Below are 14,857 nucleotides of genomic sequence, written 5' to 3' on the forward strand. Positions count from 1 at the left end.
TTATTTGCTCCTGCCCTGACTAGTGATTGGCTTTTAAGCCTTTTTAAGCGATACATCCCTGAACCACTTACATTGGGTCCAAAAAGCTGACTCTGCTTTCTCACCAAGTCTCCCAGAGGATCTTGAGTGAAAACCAGTTTCAGTTTTTGACAAACGCTTCTGATTCAATTTGGAATCCAGTTTTTTTTTTTTTGTGATCAACTTTTTATTTTACTGAGAAATGTAGCAAGGTACAGATCAATGTTACAGTAATCAATAACAACATATATATTCACATGTACTCATACCTGTCAATGTATATAGACACACAAAGGTAAACAATAAAGGAAAAATAATAACTAGGAATAAGTCAAATAGTAAAATAGAAAAAATATATATATATGAAAATATTAAATAAACAAACACAAATATACAATAGGTCATTAATACAAAAACAATAACATATGTATGTAATAAAACACAGGGAAATAAAATAAAATAAAATAACATAAATGAATAAAATAAAATAAAACTATCCCAAACACAAACCACCCACATCCCGGATCCAGCTTCCTAAAGAAACCTTAATCACATATTACAGTTGAAGCGCACGGAGGACAGTTAGGAGCGATTCCCAGGCCTTTATAGCGGATTCTTTGGCTCCATGTACTCGAGCTGTTGACAGTTCTAAATAGACAATGTCCAAGTATGTTAAAATCCATGCTCGGAAAGAAAGTGAGTGTGGAGGTTTCCAGCGTGTAGCAACAAGTTTTTTTGCAGCAGTGAATCCCGCCAACAACGCTTTCCTCTTGTCCAGGGTCAACCCCAGTCCTGATAAATCATTTAAAATGAATGTAGCAGGCAAACAAGGCAACTTAATATTAAACAACTTAGATAGATTCAAGGAGATCATTTTCCAAAATTCTGCCACAGGTGTACACTCCCAAAACATATGAAAAAAGCTGCCGATCGCTTTGGAGGAACATAACGTACATGTAGAATCATTTATAACTTTCATCAGATGAAGCCTTCTAGGAGTAAAATATAATTTGGAATCCAGTTGAAGCTCATTGTGACCCCGTGCAGAGTCATGCATGATCACTTCACAAGGCAGTGAGTCATCAGAGCGGTTTCGCACACTTGTCAAACTCTGCCAGGCCATTTCCTCAGTTTCATTGACCCAGTGTAGAATTCACCTTTAAAACTCCACAATTGTTTGAGTGTTTGCTTTTCTACAAGGTAAGAACAGAGTGCACCGTTCCCAGCGGCACTGCAATGCTAGGTCGATGCGTGGAGAGAAGGGAGCAAGCTCCAAATTTCTGCTCCTCTTGCCAAAAATCTGCTTAATATGTAGTCCTCATATAGAGGACATATCAGATATTAAACTGATAAGAACAGATACTACACTTGATCTTAGCCAAAAGGCCGAGAAGCGATAATCGACAAGGATGTCCACGCCAAGCTCTTGGCGCAAATCTCCCTTGCTGTGGTACCCCGTTTGTAGGTGTGCATAACAATGGCTGCTGCTCATCACCTCCGCCTAAGCTCTCCTTTGTGGACACTTGATTTCTGACCTAGACAATTCTTTGACTTTTCACAATTTCATAAGGCTCAGCCATAAAGCAAAGCCTGCCAAAAATAGATTCAACTCATGTGTGTTCCTCTCCACGGAAGTCTTTAGTAAAAGGCGAAAGACTTGTGCGTTATGAAGAGAAACCAGAGTCAGCATGGCCCTCTGTTCGAGAGCAGCGGAGGAGCCTCTCGGTCACAGTCACCACCTACGCGGTGGGCCTCTCTTTGCTTTCCGCATGTCAGATTCTAGTATACAACATTCCCACCACGCCCCCATCTGCCAACCAAAATTATACAAGTCTTTATTTGCTCCTGCCCTGACTAGTGATTGGCTTTTAAGCCTTTTTAAGCGATACATCCCTGAACCACTTACATTGGGTCCAAAAAGCTGACTCTGCTTTCTCACCAAGTCTCCCAGAGGATCTTGAGTGAAAACCAGTTTCAGTTTTTGACAAACGCTTCTGATTCAATTTGGAATCCAGTTGAAGCTCATTGTGACCCCGTGCAGAGTCATGCATGATCACTTCACAAGGCAGTGAGTCATCAGAGCGGTTTTGCACACTTGTCAAACTCTGCCAGGCCATTCCCTCAGTTTCATTGACCCAGTGTAGAATTCACCTTTAAAACTCCACAATTGTTTGAGTGTTTGCTTTTCTACAAGGTAAGAACAGAGTGCACCGTTCCCAGCGGCACTGCAATGCTAGGTCGATGCGTGGAGAGAAGGGAGCAAGCTCCAAATTTCTGCTCCTCTTGCCAAAAATCTGCTTAATATGTAGTCCTCATATAGAGGACATATCAGATATTAAACTGATAAGAACAGATACTACACTTGATCTTAGCCAAAAGGCCGAGAAGCGATAATCCACAAGTGTTGGATGTCCACGCCAAGCTCTTGGCGCAAATCTCCCTTGCTGTGGTACCCCGTTTGTAGGTGTGCATAACAATGGCTGCTGCTCATCACCTCCGCCTAAGCTCTCCTTTGTGGACACTTGATTTCTGACCTAGACAATTCTTTGACTTTTCACAATTTCATAAGGCTCAGCCATAAAGCAAAGCCTGCCAAAAATAGATTCAACTCATGTGTGTTCCTCTCCACGGAAGTCTTTAGTAAAAGGCGAAAGACTTGTGCGTTATGAAGAGAAACCAGAGTCAGCATGGCCCTCTGTTCGAGAGCAGCGGAGGAGCCTCTCGGTCACAGTCACCACCTACGCGGTGGGCCTCTCTTTGCTTTCCGCATGTCAGATTCTAGTATACAACATTCCCACCACGCCCCCATCTGCCAACCAAAATTATACAAGTCTTTATTTGCTCCTGCCCTGACTAGTGATTGGCTTTTAAGCCTTTTTAAGCGATACATCCCTGAACCACTTACATTGGGTCCAAAAAGCTGACTCTGCTTTCTCACCAAGTCTCCCAGAGGATCTTGAGTGAAAACCAGTTTCAGTTTTTGACAAACGCTTCTGATTCAATTTGGAATCCAGTTGAAGCTCATTGTGACCCCGTGCAGAGTCATGCAGGATCACTTCACAAGGCAGTGAGTCATCAGAGCGGTTTTGCACACTTGTCAAACTCTGCCAGGCCATTCCCTCAGTTTCATTGACCCAGTGTAGAATTCACCTTTAAAACTCCACAATTGTTTGAGTGTTTGCTTTTCTACAAGGTAAGAACAGAGTGCACCGTTCCCAGCGGCACTGCAATGCTAGGTCGATGCGTGGAGAGAAGGGAGCAAGCTCCAAATTTCTGCTCCTCTTGCCAAAAATCTGCTTAATATGTAGTCCTCATATAGAGGACATATCAGATATTAAACTGATAAGAACAGATACTACACTTGATCTTAGCCAAAAGGCCGAGAAGCGATAATCCACAAGTGTTGGATGTCCACGCCAAGCTCTTGGCGCAAATCTCCCTTGCTGTGGTACCCCGTTTGTAGGTGTGCATAACAACGGCTGCTGCTCATCACCTCCGCCTAAGCTCTCCTTTGTGGACACTTGATTTCTGACCTAGACAATTCTTTGACTTTTCACAATTTCATAAGGCTCAGCCATTAAGCAAAGCCTGCCAAAAATAGATTCAACTCATGTGTGTTCCTCTCCACGGAAGTCTTTAGTAAAAGGCGAAAGACTTGTGCGTTATGAAGAGAAACCAGAGTCAGCATGGCCCTCTGTTCGAGAGCAGCGGAGGAGCCTCTCGGTCACAGTCACCACCTACGCGGTGGGCCTCTCTTTGCTTTCCGCATGTCAGATTCTAGTATACAACATTCCCACCACGCCCCCATCTGCCAACCAAAATTATACAAGTCTTTATTTGCTCCTGCCCTGACTAGTGATTGGCTTTTAAGCCTTTTTAAGCGATACATCCCTGAACCACTTACATTGGGTCCAAAAAGCTGACTCTGCTTTCTCACCAAGTCTCCCAGAGGATCTTGAGTGAAAACCAGTTTCAGTTTTTGACAAACGCTTCTGATTCAATTTGGAATCCAGTTGAAGCTCATTGTGACCCCGTGCAGAGTCATGCATGATCACTTCACAAGGCAGTGAGTCATCAGAGCGGTTTTGCACACTTGTCAAACTCTGCCAGGCCATTCCCTCAGTTTCATTGACCCAGTGTAGAATTCACCTTTAAAACTCCACCATTGTTTGAGTGTTTGCTTTTCTACAAGGTAAGAACAGAGTGCACCGTTCCCAGCGGCACTGCAATGCTAGGTCGATGCGTGGAGAGAAGGGAGCAAGCTCCAAATTTCTGCTCCTCTTGCCAAAAATCTGCTTAATATGTAGTCCTCATATAGAGGACATATCAGATATTAAACTGATAAGAACAGATACTACACTTGATCTTAGCCAAAAGGCCGAGAAGCGATAATCCACAAGTGTTGGATGTCCACGCCAAGCTCTTGGCGCAAATCTCCCTTGCTGTGGTACCCCGTTTGTAGGTGTGCATAACAATGGCTGCTGATCATCACCTCCGCCTAAGCTCTCCTTTGTGGACACTTGATTTCTGACCTAGACAATTCTTTGACTTTTCACAATTTCATAAGGCTCAGCCATAAAGCAAAGCCTGCCAAAAATAGATTCAACTCATGTGTGTTCCTCTCCACGGAAGTCTTTAGTAAAAGGCGAAAGACTTGTGCGTTATGAAGAGAAACCAGAGTCAGCATGGCCCTCTGTTCGAGAGCAGCGGAGGAGCCTCTCGGTCACAGTCACCACCTACGCGGTGGGCCTCTCTTTGCTTTCCGCATGTCAGATTCTAGTATACAACATTCCCACCACGCCCCCATCTGCCAACCAAAATTATACAAGTCTTTATTTGCTCCTGCCCTGACTAGTGATTGGCTTTTAAGCCTTTTTAAGCGATACATCCCTGAACCACTTACATTGGGTCCAAAAAGCTGACTCTGCTTTCTCACCAAGTCTCCCAGAGGATCTTGAGTGAAAACCAGTTTCAGTTTTTGACAAACGCTTCTGATTCAATTTGGAATCCAGTTTTTTTTTTTTTGTGATCAACTTTTTATTTTACTGAGAAATGTAGCAAGGTACAGATCAATGTTACAGTAATCAATAACAACATATATATTCACATGTACTCATACCTGTCAATGTATATAGACACACAAAGGTAAACAATAAAGGAAAAATAATAACTAGGAATAAGTCAAATAGTAAAATAGAAAAAATATATATATATGAAAATATTAAATAAACAAACACAAATATACAATAGGTCATTAATACAAAAACAATAACATATGTATGTAATAAAACACAGGGAAATAAAATAAAATAAAATAACATAAATGAATAAAATAAAATAAAACTATCCCAAACACAAACCACCCACATCCCGGATCCAGCTTCCTAAAGAAACCTTAATCACATATTACAGTTGAAGCGCACGGAGGACAGTTAGGAGCGATTCCCAGGCCTTTATAGCGGATTCTTTGGCTCCATGTACTCGAGCTGTTGACAGTTCTAAATAGACAATGTCCAAGTATGTTAAAATCCATGCTCGGAAAGAAAGTGAGTGTGGAGGTTTCCAGCGTGTAGCAACAAGTTTTTTTGCAGCAGTGAATCCCGCCAACAACGCTTTCCTCTTGTCCAGGGTCAACCCCAGTCCTGATAAATCATTTAAAATGAATGTAGCAGGCAAACAAGGCAACTTAATATTAAACAACTTAGATAGATTCAAGGAGATCATTTTCCAAAATTCTGCCACAGGTGTACACTCCCAAAACATATGAAAAAAGCTGCCGATCGCTTTGGAGGAACATAACGTACATGTAGAATCATTTATAACTTTCATCAGATGAAGCCTTCTAGGAGTAAAATATAATTTGGAATCCAGTTGAAGCTCATTGTGACCCCGTGCAGAGTCATGCATGATCACTTCACAAGGCAGTGAGTCATCAGAGCGGTTTCGCACACTTGTCAAACTCTGCCAGGCCATTTCCTCAGTTTCATTGACCCAGTGTAGAATTCACCTTTAAAACTCCACAATTGTTTGAGTGTTTGCTTTTCTACAAGGTAAGAACAGAGTGCACCGTTCCCAGCGGCACTGCAATGCTAGGTCGATGCGTGGAGAGAAGGGAGCAAGCTCCAAATTTCTGCTCCTCTTGCCAAAAATCTGCTTAATATGTAGTCCTCATATAGAGGACATATCAGATATTAAACTGATAAGAACAGATACTACACTTGATCTTAGCCAAAAGGCCGAGAAGCGATAATCGACAAGGATGTCCACGCCAAGCTCTTGGCGCAAATCTCCCTTGCTGTGGTACCCCGTTTGTAGGTGTGCATAACAATGGCTGCTGCTCATCACCTCCGCCTAAGCTCTCCTTTGTGGACACTTGATTTCTGACCTAGACAATTCTTTGACTTTTCACAATTTCATAAGGCTCAGCCATAAAGCAAAGCCTGCCAAAAATAGATTCAACTCATGTGTGTTCCTCTCCACGGAAGTCTTTAGTAAAAGGCGAAAGACTTGTGCGTTATGAAGAGAAACCAGAGTCAGCATGGCCCTCTGTTCGAGAGCAGCGGAGGAGCCTCTCGGTCACAGTCACCACCTACGCGGTGGGCCTCTCTTTGCTTTCCGCATGTCAGATTCTAGTATACAACATTCCCACCACGCCCCCATCTGCCAACCAAAATTATACAAGTCTTTATTTGCTCCTGCCCTGACTAGTGATTGGCTTTTAAGCCTTTTTAAGCGATACATCCCTGAACCACTTACATTGGGTCCAAAAAGCTGACTCTGCTTTCTCACCAAGTCTCCCAGAGGATCTTGAGTGAAAACCAGTTTCAGTTTTTGACAAACGCTTCTGATTCAATTTGGAATCCAGTTTTTTTTTTTTTGTGATCAACTTTTTATTTTACTGAGAAATGTAGCAAGGTACAGATCAATGTTACAGTAATCAATAACAACATATATATTCACATGTACTCATACCTGTCAATGTATATAGACACACAAAGGTAAACAATAAAGGAAAAATAATAACTAGGAATAAGTCAAATAGTAAAATAGAAAAAATATATATATATGAAAATATTAAATAAACAAACACAAATATACAATAGGTCATTAATACAAAAACAATAACATATGTATGTAATAAAACACAGGGAAATAAAATAAAATAAAATAACATAAATGAATAAAATAAAATAAAACTATCCCAAACACAAACCACCCACATCCCGGATCCAGCTTCCTAAAGAAACCTTAATCACATATTACAGTTGAAGCGCACGGAGGACAGTTAGGAGCGATTCCCAGGCCTTTATAGCGGATTCTTTGGCTCCATGTACTCGAGCTGTTGACAGTTCTAAATAGACAATGTCCAAGTATGTTAAAATCCATGCTCGGAAAGAAAGTGAGTGTGGAGGTTTCCAGCGTGTAGCAACAAGTTTTTTTGCAGCAGTGAATCCCGCCAACAACGCTTTCCTCTTGTCCAGGGTCAACCCCAGTCCTGATAAATCATTTAAAATGAATGTAGCAGGCAAACAAGGCAACTTAATATTAAACAACTTAGATAGATTCAAGGAGATCATTTTCCAAAATTCTGCCACAGGTGTACACTCCCAAAACATATGAAAAAAGCTGCCGATCGCTTTGGAGGAACATAACGTACATGTAGAATCATTTATAACTTTCATCAGATGAAGCCTTCTAGGAGTAAAATATAATTTGGAATCCAGTTGAAGCTCATTGTGACCCCGTGCAGAGTCATGCATGATCACTTCACAAGGCAGTGAGTCATCAGAGCGGTTTCGCACACTTGTCAAACTCTGCCAGGCCATTTCCTCAGTTTCATTGACCCAGTGTAGAATTCACCTTTAAAACTCCACAATTGTTTGAGTGTTTGCTTTTCTACAAGGTAAGAACAGAGTGCACCGTTCCCAGCGGCACTGCAATGCTAGGTCGATGCGTGGAGAGAAGGGAGCAAGCTCCAAATTTCTGCTCCTCTTGCCAAAAATCTGCTTAATATGTAGTCCTCATATAGAGGACATATCAGATATTAAACTGATAAGAACAGATACTACACTTGATCTTAGCCAAAAGGCCGAGAAGCGATAATCGACAAGGATGTCCACGCCAAGCTCTTGGCGCAAATCTCCCTTGCTGTGGTACCCCGTTTGTAGGTGTGCATAACAATGGCTGCTGCTCATCACCTCCGCCTAAGCTCTCCTTTGTGGACACTTGATTTCTGACCTAGACAATTCTTTGACTTTTCACAATTTCATAAGGCTCAGCCATAAAGCAAAGCCTGCCAAAAATAGATTCAACTCATGTGTGTTCCTCTCCACGGAAGTCTTTAGTAAAAGGCGAAAGACTTGTGCGTTATGAAGAGAAACCAGAGTCAGCATGGCCCTCTGTTCGAGAGCAGCGGAGGAGCCTCTCGGTCACAGTCACCACCTACGCGGTGGGCCTCTCTTTGCTTTCCGCATGTCAGATTCTAGTATACAACATTCCCACCACGCCCCCATCTGCCAACCAAAATTATACAAGTCTTTATTTGCTCCTGCCCTGACTAGTGATTGGCTTTTAAGCCTTTTTAAGCGATACATCCCTGAACCACTTACATTGGGTCCAAAAAGCTGACTCTGCTTTCTCACCAAGTCTCCCAGAGGATCTTGAGTGAAAACCAGTTTCAGTTTTTGACAAACGCTTCTGATTCAATTTGGAATCCAGTTGAAGCTCATTGTGACCCCGTGCAGAGTCATGCATGATCACTTCACAAGGCAGTGAGTCATCAGAGCGGTTTTGCACACTTGTCAAACTCTGCCAGGCCATTCCCTCAGTTTCATTGACCCAGTGTAGAATTCACCTTTAAAACTCCACAATTGTTTGAGTGTTTGCTTTTCTACAAGGTAAGAACAGAGTGCACCGTTCCCAGCGGCACTGCAATGCTAGGTCGATGCGTGGAGAGAAGGGAGCAAGCTCCAAATTTCTGCTCCTCTTGCCAAAAATCTGCTTAATATGTAGTCCTCATATAGAGGACATATCAGATATTAAACTGATAAGAACAGATACTACACTTGATCTTAGCCAAAAGGCCGAGAAGCGATAATCCACAAGTGTTGGATGTCCACGCCAAGCTCTTGGCGCAAATCTCCCTTGCTGTGGTACCCCGTTTGTAGGTGTGCATAACAATGGCTGCTGCTCATCACCTCCGCCTAAGCTCTCCTTTGTGGACACTTGATTTCTGACCTAGACAATTCTTTGACTTTTCACAATTTCATAAGGCTCAGCCATAAAGCAAAGCCTGCCAAAAATAGATTCAACTCATGTGTGTTCCTCTCCACGGAAGTCTTTAGTAAAAGGCGAAAGACTTGTGCGTTATGAAGAGAAACCAGAGTCAGCATGGCCCTCTGTTCGAGAGCAGCGGAGGAGCCTCTCGGTCACAGTCACCACCTACGCGGTGGGCCTCTCTTTGCTTTCCGCATGTCAGATTCTAGTATACAACATTCCCACCACGCCCCCATCTGCCAACCAAAATTATACAAGTCTTTATTTGCTCCTGCCCTGACTAGTGATTGGCTTTTAAGCCTTTTTAAGCGATACATCCCTGAACCACTTACATTGGGTCCAAAAAGCTGACTCTGCTTTCTCACCAAGTCTCCCAGAGGATCTTGAGTGAAAACCAGTTTCAGTTTTTGACAAACGCTTCTGATTCAATTTGGAATCCAGTTGAAGCTCATTGTGACCCCGTGCAGAGTCATGCAGGATCACTTCACAAGGCAGTGAGTCATCAGAGCGGTTTTGCACACTTGTCAAACTCTGCCAGGCCATTCCCTCAGTTTCATTGACCCAGTGTAGAATTCACCTTTAAAACTCCACAATTGTTTGAGTGTTTGCTTTTCTACAAGGTAAGAACAGAGTGCACCGTTCCCAGCGGCACTGCAATGCTAGGTCGATGCGTGGAGAGAAGGGAGCAAGCTCCAAATTTCTGCTCCTCTTGCCAAAAATCTGCTTAATATGTAGTCCTCATATAGAGGACATATCAGATATTAAACTGATAAGAACAGATACTACACTTGATCTTAGCCAAAAGGCCGAGAAGCGATAATCCACAAGTGTTGGATGTCCACGCCAAGCTCTTGGCGCAAATCTCCCTTGCTGTGGTACCCCGTTTGTAGGTGTGCATAACAACGGCTGCTGCTCATCACCTCCGCCTAAGCTCTCCTTTGTGGACACTTGATTTCTGACCTAGACAATTCTTTGACTTTTCACAATTTCATAAGGCTCAGCCATTAAGCAAAGCCTGCCAAAAATAGATTCAACTCATGTGTGTTCCTCTCCACGGAAGTCTTTAGTAAAAGGCGAAAGACTTGTGCGTTATGAAGAGAAACCAGAGTCAGCATGGCCCTCTGTTCGAGAGCAGCGGAGGAGCCTCTCGGTCACAGTCACCACCTACGCGGTGGGCCTCTCTTTGCTTTCCGCATGTCAGATTCTAGTATACAACATTCCCACCACGCCCCCATCTGCCAACCAAAATTATACAAGTCTTTATTTGCTCCTGCCCTGACTAGTGATTGGCTTTTAAGCCTTTTTAAGCGATACATCCCTGAACCACTTACATTGGGTCCAAAAAGCTGACTCTGCTTTCTCACCAAGTCTCCCAGAGGATCTTGAGTGAAAACCAGTTTCAGTTTTTGACAAACGCTTCTGATTCAATTTGGAATCCAGTTTTTTTTTTTTTGTGATCAACTTTTTATTTTACTGAGAAATGTAGCAAGGTACAGATCAATGTTACAGTAATCAATAACAACATATATATTCACATGTACTCATACCTGTCAATGTATATAGACACACAAAGGTAAACAATAAAGGAAAAATAATAACTAGGAATAAGTCAAATAGTAAAATAGAAAAAATATATATATATGAAAATATTAAATAAACAAACACAAATATACAATAGGTCATTAATACAAAAACAATAACATATGTATGTAATAAAACACAGGGAAATAAAATAAAATAAAATAACATAAATGAATAAAATAAAATAAAACTATCCCAAACACAAACCACCCACATCCCGGATCCAGCTTCCTAAAGAAACCTTAATCACATATTACAGTTGAAGCGCACGGAGGACAGTTAGGAGCGATTCCCAGGCCTTTATAGCGGATTCTTTGGCTCCATGTACTCGAGCTGTTGACAGTTCTAAATAGACAATGTCCAAGTATGTTAAAATCCATGCTCGGAAAGAAAGTGAGTGTGGAGGTTTCCAGCGTGTAGCAACAAGTTTTTTTGCAGCAGTGAATCCCGCCAACAACGCTTTCCTCTTGTCCAGGGTCAACCCCAGTCCTGATAAATCATTTAAAATGAATGTAGCAGGCAAACAAGGCAACTTAATATTAAACAACTTAGATAGATTCAAGGAGATCATTTTCCAAAATTCTGCCACAGGTGTACACTCCCAAAACATATGAAAAAAGCTGCCGATCGCTTTGGAGGAACATAACGTACATGTAGAATCATTTATAACTTTCATCAGATGAAGCCTTCTAGGAGTAAAATATAATTTGGAATCCAGTTGAAGCTCATTGTGACCCCGTGCAGAGTCATGCATGATCACTTCACAAGGCAGTGAGTCATCAGAGCGGTTTCGCACACTTGTCAAACTCTGCCAGGCCATTTCCTCAGTTTCATTGACCCAGTGTAGAATTCACCTTTAAAACTCCACAATTGTTTGAGTGTTTGCTTTTCTACAAGGTAAGAACAGAGTGCACCGTTCCCAGCGGCACTGCAATGCTAGGTCGATGCGTGGAGAGAAGGGAGCAAGCTCCAAATTTCTGCTCCTCTTGCCAAAAATCTGCTTAATATGTAGTCCTCATATAGAGGACATATCAGATATTAAACTGATAAGAACAGATACTACACTTGATCTTAGCCAAAAGGCCGAGAAGCGATAATCGACAAGGATGTCCACGCCAAGCTCTTGGCGCAAATCTCCCTTGCTGTGGTACCCCGTTTGTAGGTGTGCATAACAATGGCTGCTGCTCATCACCTCCGCCTAAGCTCTCCTTTGTGGACACTTGATTTCTGACCTAGACAATTCTTTGACTTTTCACAATTTCATAAGGCTCAGCCATAAAGCAAAGCCTGCCAAAAATAGATTCAACTCATGTGTGTTCCTCTCCACGGAAGTCTTTAGTAAAAGGCGAAAGACTTGTGCGTTATGAAGAGAAACCAGAGTCAGCATGGCCCTCTGTTCGAGAGCAGCGGAGGAGCCTCTCGGTCACAGTCACCACCTACGCGGTGGGCCTCTCTTTGCTTTCCGCATGTCAGATTCTAGTATACAACATTCCCACCACGCCCCCATCTGCCAACCAAAATTATACAAGTCTTTATTTGCTCCTGCCCTGACTAGTGATTGGCTTTTAAGCCTTTTTAAGCGATACATCCCTGAACCACTTACATTGGGTCCAAAAAGCTGACTCTGCTTTCTCACCAAGTCTCCCAGAGGATCTTGAGTGAAAACCAGTTTCAGTTTTTGACAAACGCTTCTGATTCAATTTGGAATCCAGTTTTTTTTTTTTTGTGATCAACTTTTTATTTTACTGAGAAATGTAGCAAGGTACAGATCAATGTTACAGTAATCAATAACAACATATATATTCACATGTACTCATACCTGTCAATGTATATAGACACACAAAGGTAAACAATAAAGGAAAAATAATAACTAGGAATAAGTCAAATAGTAAAATAGAAAAAATATATATATATGAAAATATTAAATAAACAAACACAAATATACAATAGGTCATTAATACAAAAACAATAACATATGTATGTAATAAAACACAGGGAAATAAAATAAAATAAAATAACATAAATGAATAAAATAAAATAAAACTATCCCAAACACAAACCACCCACATCCCGGATCCAGCTTCCTAAAGAAACCTTAATCACATATTACAGTTGAAGCGCACGGAGGACAGTTAGGAGCGATTCCCAGGCCTTTATAGCGGATTCTTTGGCTCCATGTACTCGAGCTGTTGACAGTTCTAAATAGACAATGTCCAAGTATGTTAAAATCCATGCTCGGAAAGAAAGTGAGTGTGGAGGTTTCCAGCGTGTAGCAACAAGTTTTTTTGCAGCAGTGAATCCCGCCAACAACGCTTTCCTCTTGTCCAGGGTCAACCCCAGTCCTGATAAATCATTTAAAATGAATGTAGCAGGCAAACAAGGCAACTTAATATTAAACAACTTAGATAGATTCAAGGAGATCATTTTCCAAAATTCTGCCACAGGTGTACACTCCCAAAACATATGAAAAAAGCTGCCGATCGCTTTGGAGGAACATAACGTACATGTAGAATCATTTATAACTTTCATCAGATGAAGCCTTCTAGGAGTAAAATATAATTTGGAATCCAGTTGAAGCTCATTGTGACCCCGTGCAGAGTCATGCATGATCACTTCACAAGGCAGTGAGTCATCAGAGCGGTTTCGCACACTTGTCAAACTCTGCCAGGCCATTTCCTCAGTTTCATTGACCCAGTGTAGAATTCACCTTTAAAACTCCACAATTGTTTGAGTGTTTGCTTTTCTACAAGGTAAGAACAGAGTGCACCGTTCCCAGCGGCACTGCAATGCTAGGTCGATGCGTGGAGAGAAGGGAGCAAGCTCCAAATTTCTGCTCCTCTTGCCAAAAATCTGCTTAATATGTAGTCCTCATATAGAGGACATATCAGATATTAAACTGATAAGAACAGATACTACACTTGATCTTAGCCAAAAGGCCGAGAAGCGATAATCGACAAGGATGTCCACGCCAAGCTCTTGGCGCAAATCTCCCTTGCTGTGGTACCCCGTTTGTAGGTGTGCATAACAATGGCTGCTGCTCATCACCTCCGCCTAAGCTCTCCTTTGTGGACACTTGATTTCTGACCTAGACAATTCTTTGACTTTTCACAATTTCATAAGGCTCAGCCATAAAGCAAAGCCTGCCAAAAATAGATTCAACTCATGTGTGTTCCTCTCCACGGAAGTCTTTAGTAAAAGGCGAAAGACTTGTGCGTTATGAAGAGAAACCAGAGTCAGCATGGCCCTCTGTTCGAGAGCAGCGGAGGAGCCTCTCGGTCACAGTCACCACCTACGCGGTGGGCCTCTCTTTGCTTTCCGCATGTCAGATTCTAGTATACAACATTCCCACCACGCCCCCATCTGCCAACCAAAATTATACAAGTCTTTATTTGCTCCTGCCCTGACTAGTGATTGGCTTTTAAGCCTTTTTAAGCGATACATCCCTGAACCACTTACATTGGGTCCAAAAAGCTGACTCTGCTTTCTCACCAAGTCTCCCAGAGGATCTTGAGTGAAAACCAGTTTCAGTTTTTGACAAACGCTTCTGATTCAATTTGGAATCCAGTTGAAGCTCATTGTGACCCCGTGCAGAGTCATGCATGATCACTTCACAAGGCAGTGAGTCATCAGAGCGGTTTTGCACACTTGTCAAACTCTGCCAGGCCATTCCCTCAGTTTCATTGACCCAGTGTAGAATTCACCTTTAAAACTCCACAATTGTTTGAGTGTTTGCTTTTCTACAAGGTAAGAACAGAGTGCACCGTTCCCAGCGGCACTGCAATGCTAGGTCGATGCGTGGAGAGAAGGGAGCAAGCTCCAAATTTCTGCTCCTCTTGCCAAAAATCTGCTTAATATGTAGTCCTCATATAGAGGACATATCAGATATTAAACTGATAAGAACAGATACTACACTTGATCTTAGCCAAAAGGCCGAGAAGCGATAATCGACAAGGATGTCCACGCCAAGCTCTTGGCGCAAATC

General features: G+C 42.2%; 21 non-coding genes across 21 annotated transcripts; all 21 read right to left on the reverse strand.

The window, feature by feature from the left end:
- Positions 1-1,224: 1,224 nt before the first annotated feature.
- LOC128451686 (U2 spliceosomal RNA) lies at positions 1,225-1,416 on the reverse strand. Its single transcript, XR_008340222.1, has one exon. It is a non-coding gene; the product is annotated as a U2 spliceosomal RNA (small nuclear RNA).
- A 175-nt stretch (positions 1,417-1,591) lies between these two features.
- LOC128452424 (U5 spliceosomal RNA) lies at positions 1,592-1,704 on the reverse strand. The gene has a single exon (XR_008340921.1). It is a non-coding gene; the product is annotated as a U5 spliceosomal RNA (small nuclear RNA).
- A 514-nt stretch (positions 1,705-2,218) lies between these two features.
- On the reverse strand, positions 2,219-2,410 carry LOC128451687 (U2 spliceosomal RNA). The gene has a single exon (XR_008340223.1). It is a non-coding gene; the product is annotated as a U2 spliceosomal RNA (small nuclear RNA).
- A 180-nt stretch (positions 2,411-2,590) lies between these two features.
- Positions 2,591-2,703, reverse strand: LOC128452425 (U5 spliceosomal RNA). Its single transcript, XR_008340922.1, has one exon. It is a non-coding gene; the product is annotated as a U5 spliceosomal RNA (small nuclear RNA).
- Positions 2,704-3,217: 514 nt separating this feature from the next.
- On the reverse strand, positions 3,218-3,409 carry LOC128451688 (U2 spliceosomal RNA). Its single transcript, XR_008340224.1, has one exon. It is a non-coding gene; the product is annotated as a U2 spliceosomal RNA (small nuclear RNA).
- A 181-nt stretch (positions 3,410-3,590) lies between these two features.
- LOC128452356 (U5 spliceosomal RNA) lies at positions 3,591-3,702 on the reverse strand. Its single transcript, XR_008340853.1, has one exon. It is a non-coding gene; the product is annotated as a U5 spliceosomal RNA (small nuclear RNA).
- Positions 3,703-4,216: 514 nt separating this feature from the next.
- LOC128451689 (U2 spliceosomal RNA) lies at positions 4,217-4,408 on the reverse strand. Its single transcript, XR_008340225.1, has one exon. It is a non-coding gene; the product is annotated as a U2 spliceosomal RNA (small nuclear RNA).
- A 180-nt stretch (positions 4,409-4,588) lies between these two features.
- Positions 4,589-4,701, reverse strand: LOC128452426 (U5 spliceosomal RNA). Its single transcript, XR_008340923.1, has one exon. It is a non-coding gene; the product is annotated as a U5 spliceosomal RNA (small nuclear RNA).
- Positions 4,702-6,074: 1,373 nt separating this feature from the next.
- LOC128451690 (U2 spliceosomal RNA) lies at positions 6,075-6,266 on the reverse strand. Its single transcript, XR_008340226.1, has one exon. It is a non-coding gene; the product is annotated as a U2 spliceosomal RNA (small nuclear RNA).
- Positions 6,267-6,441: 175 nt separating this feature from the next.
- Positions 6,442-6,554, reverse strand: LOC128452427 (U5 spliceosomal RNA). Its single transcript, XR_008340924.1, has one exon. It is a non-coding gene; the product is annotated as a U5 spliceosomal RNA (small nuclear RNA).
- Positions 6,555-7,927: 1,373 nt separating this feature from the next.
- LOC128451691 (U2 spliceosomal RNA) lies at positions 7,928-8,119 on the reverse strand. Its single transcript, XR_008340227.1, has one exon. It is a non-coding gene; the product is annotated as a U2 spliceosomal RNA (small nuclear RNA).
- Positions 8,120-8,294: 175 nt separating this feature from the next.
- Positions 8,295-8,407, reverse strand: LOC128452428 (U5 spliceosomal RNA). The gene has a single exon (XR_008340925.1). It is a non-coding gene; the product is annotated as a U5 spliceosomal RNA (small nuclear RNA).
- Positions 8,408-8,921: 514 nt separating this feature from the next.
- Positions 8,922-9,113, reverse strand: LOC128451692 (U2 spliceosomal RNA). The gene has a single exon (XR_008340228.1). It is a non-coding gene; the product is annotated as a U2 spliceosomal RNA (small nuclear RNA).
- A 180-nt stretch (positions 9,114-9,293) lies between these two features.
- LOC128452430 (U5 spliceosomal RNA) lies at positions 9,294-9,406 on the reverse strand. Its single transcript, XR_008340927.1, has one exon. It is a non-coding gene; the product is annotated as a U5 spliceosomal RNA (small nuclear RNA).
- Positions 9,407-9,920: 514 nt separating this feature from the next.
- On the reverse strand, positions 9,921-10,112 carry LOC128451694 (U2 spliceosomal RNA). The gene has a single exon (XR_008340229.1). It is a non-coding gene; the product is annotated as a U2 spliceosomal RNA (small nuclear RNA).
- A 181-nt stretch (positions 10,113-10,293) lies between these two features.
- LOC128452357 (U5 spliceosomal RNA) lies at positions 10,294-10,405 on the reverse strand. Its single transcript, XR_008340854.1, has one exon. It is a non-coding gene; the product is annotated as a U5 spliceosomal RNA (small nuclear RNA).
- A 1,373-nt stretch (positions 10,406-11,778) lies between these two features.
- LOC128451695 (U2 spliceosomal RNA) lies at positions 11,779-11,970 on the reverse strand. The gene has a single exon (XR_008340230.1). It is a non-coding gene; the product is annotated as a U2 spliceosomal RNA (small nuclear RNA).
- Positions 11,971-12,145: 175 nt separating this feature from the next.
- On the reverse strand, positions 12,146-12,258 carry LOC128452431 (U5 spliceosomal RNA). The gene has a single exon (XR_008340928.1). It is a non-coding gene; the product is annotated as a U5 spliceosomal RNA (small nuclear RNA).
- Positions 12,259-13,631: 1,373 nt separating this feature from the next.
- Positions 13,632-13,823, reverse strand: LOC128451697 (U2 spliceosomal RNA). The gene has a single exon (XR_008340232.1). It is a non-coding gene; the product is annotated as a U2 spliceosomal RNA (small nuclear RNA).
- A 175-nt stretch (positions 13,824-13,998) lies between these two features.
- Positions 13,999-14,111, reverse strand: LOC128452432 (U5 spliceosomal RNA). Its single transcript, XR_008340929.1, has one exon. It is a non-coding gene; the product is annotated as a U5 spliceosomal RNA (small nuclear RNA).
- Positions 14,112-14,625: 514 nt separating this feature from the next.
- LOC128451698 (U2 spliceosomal RNA) lies at positions 14,626-14,817 on the reverse strand. Its single transcript, XR_008340233.1, has one exon. It is a non-coding gene; the product is annotated as a U2 spliceosomal RNA (small nuclear RNA).
- Between the last annotated feature and the right edge of the window lie 40 nt (positions 14,818-14,857).

This window comes from Pleuronectes platessa, chromosome 11 (assembly GCF_947347685.1).
Source record: "Pleuronectes platessa chromosome 11, fPlePla1.1, whole genome shotgun sequence".
Lineage (NCBI taxonomy): Eukaryota > Metazoa > Chordata > Actinopteri > Pleuronectiformes > Pleuronectidae > Pleuronectes > Pleuronectes platessa.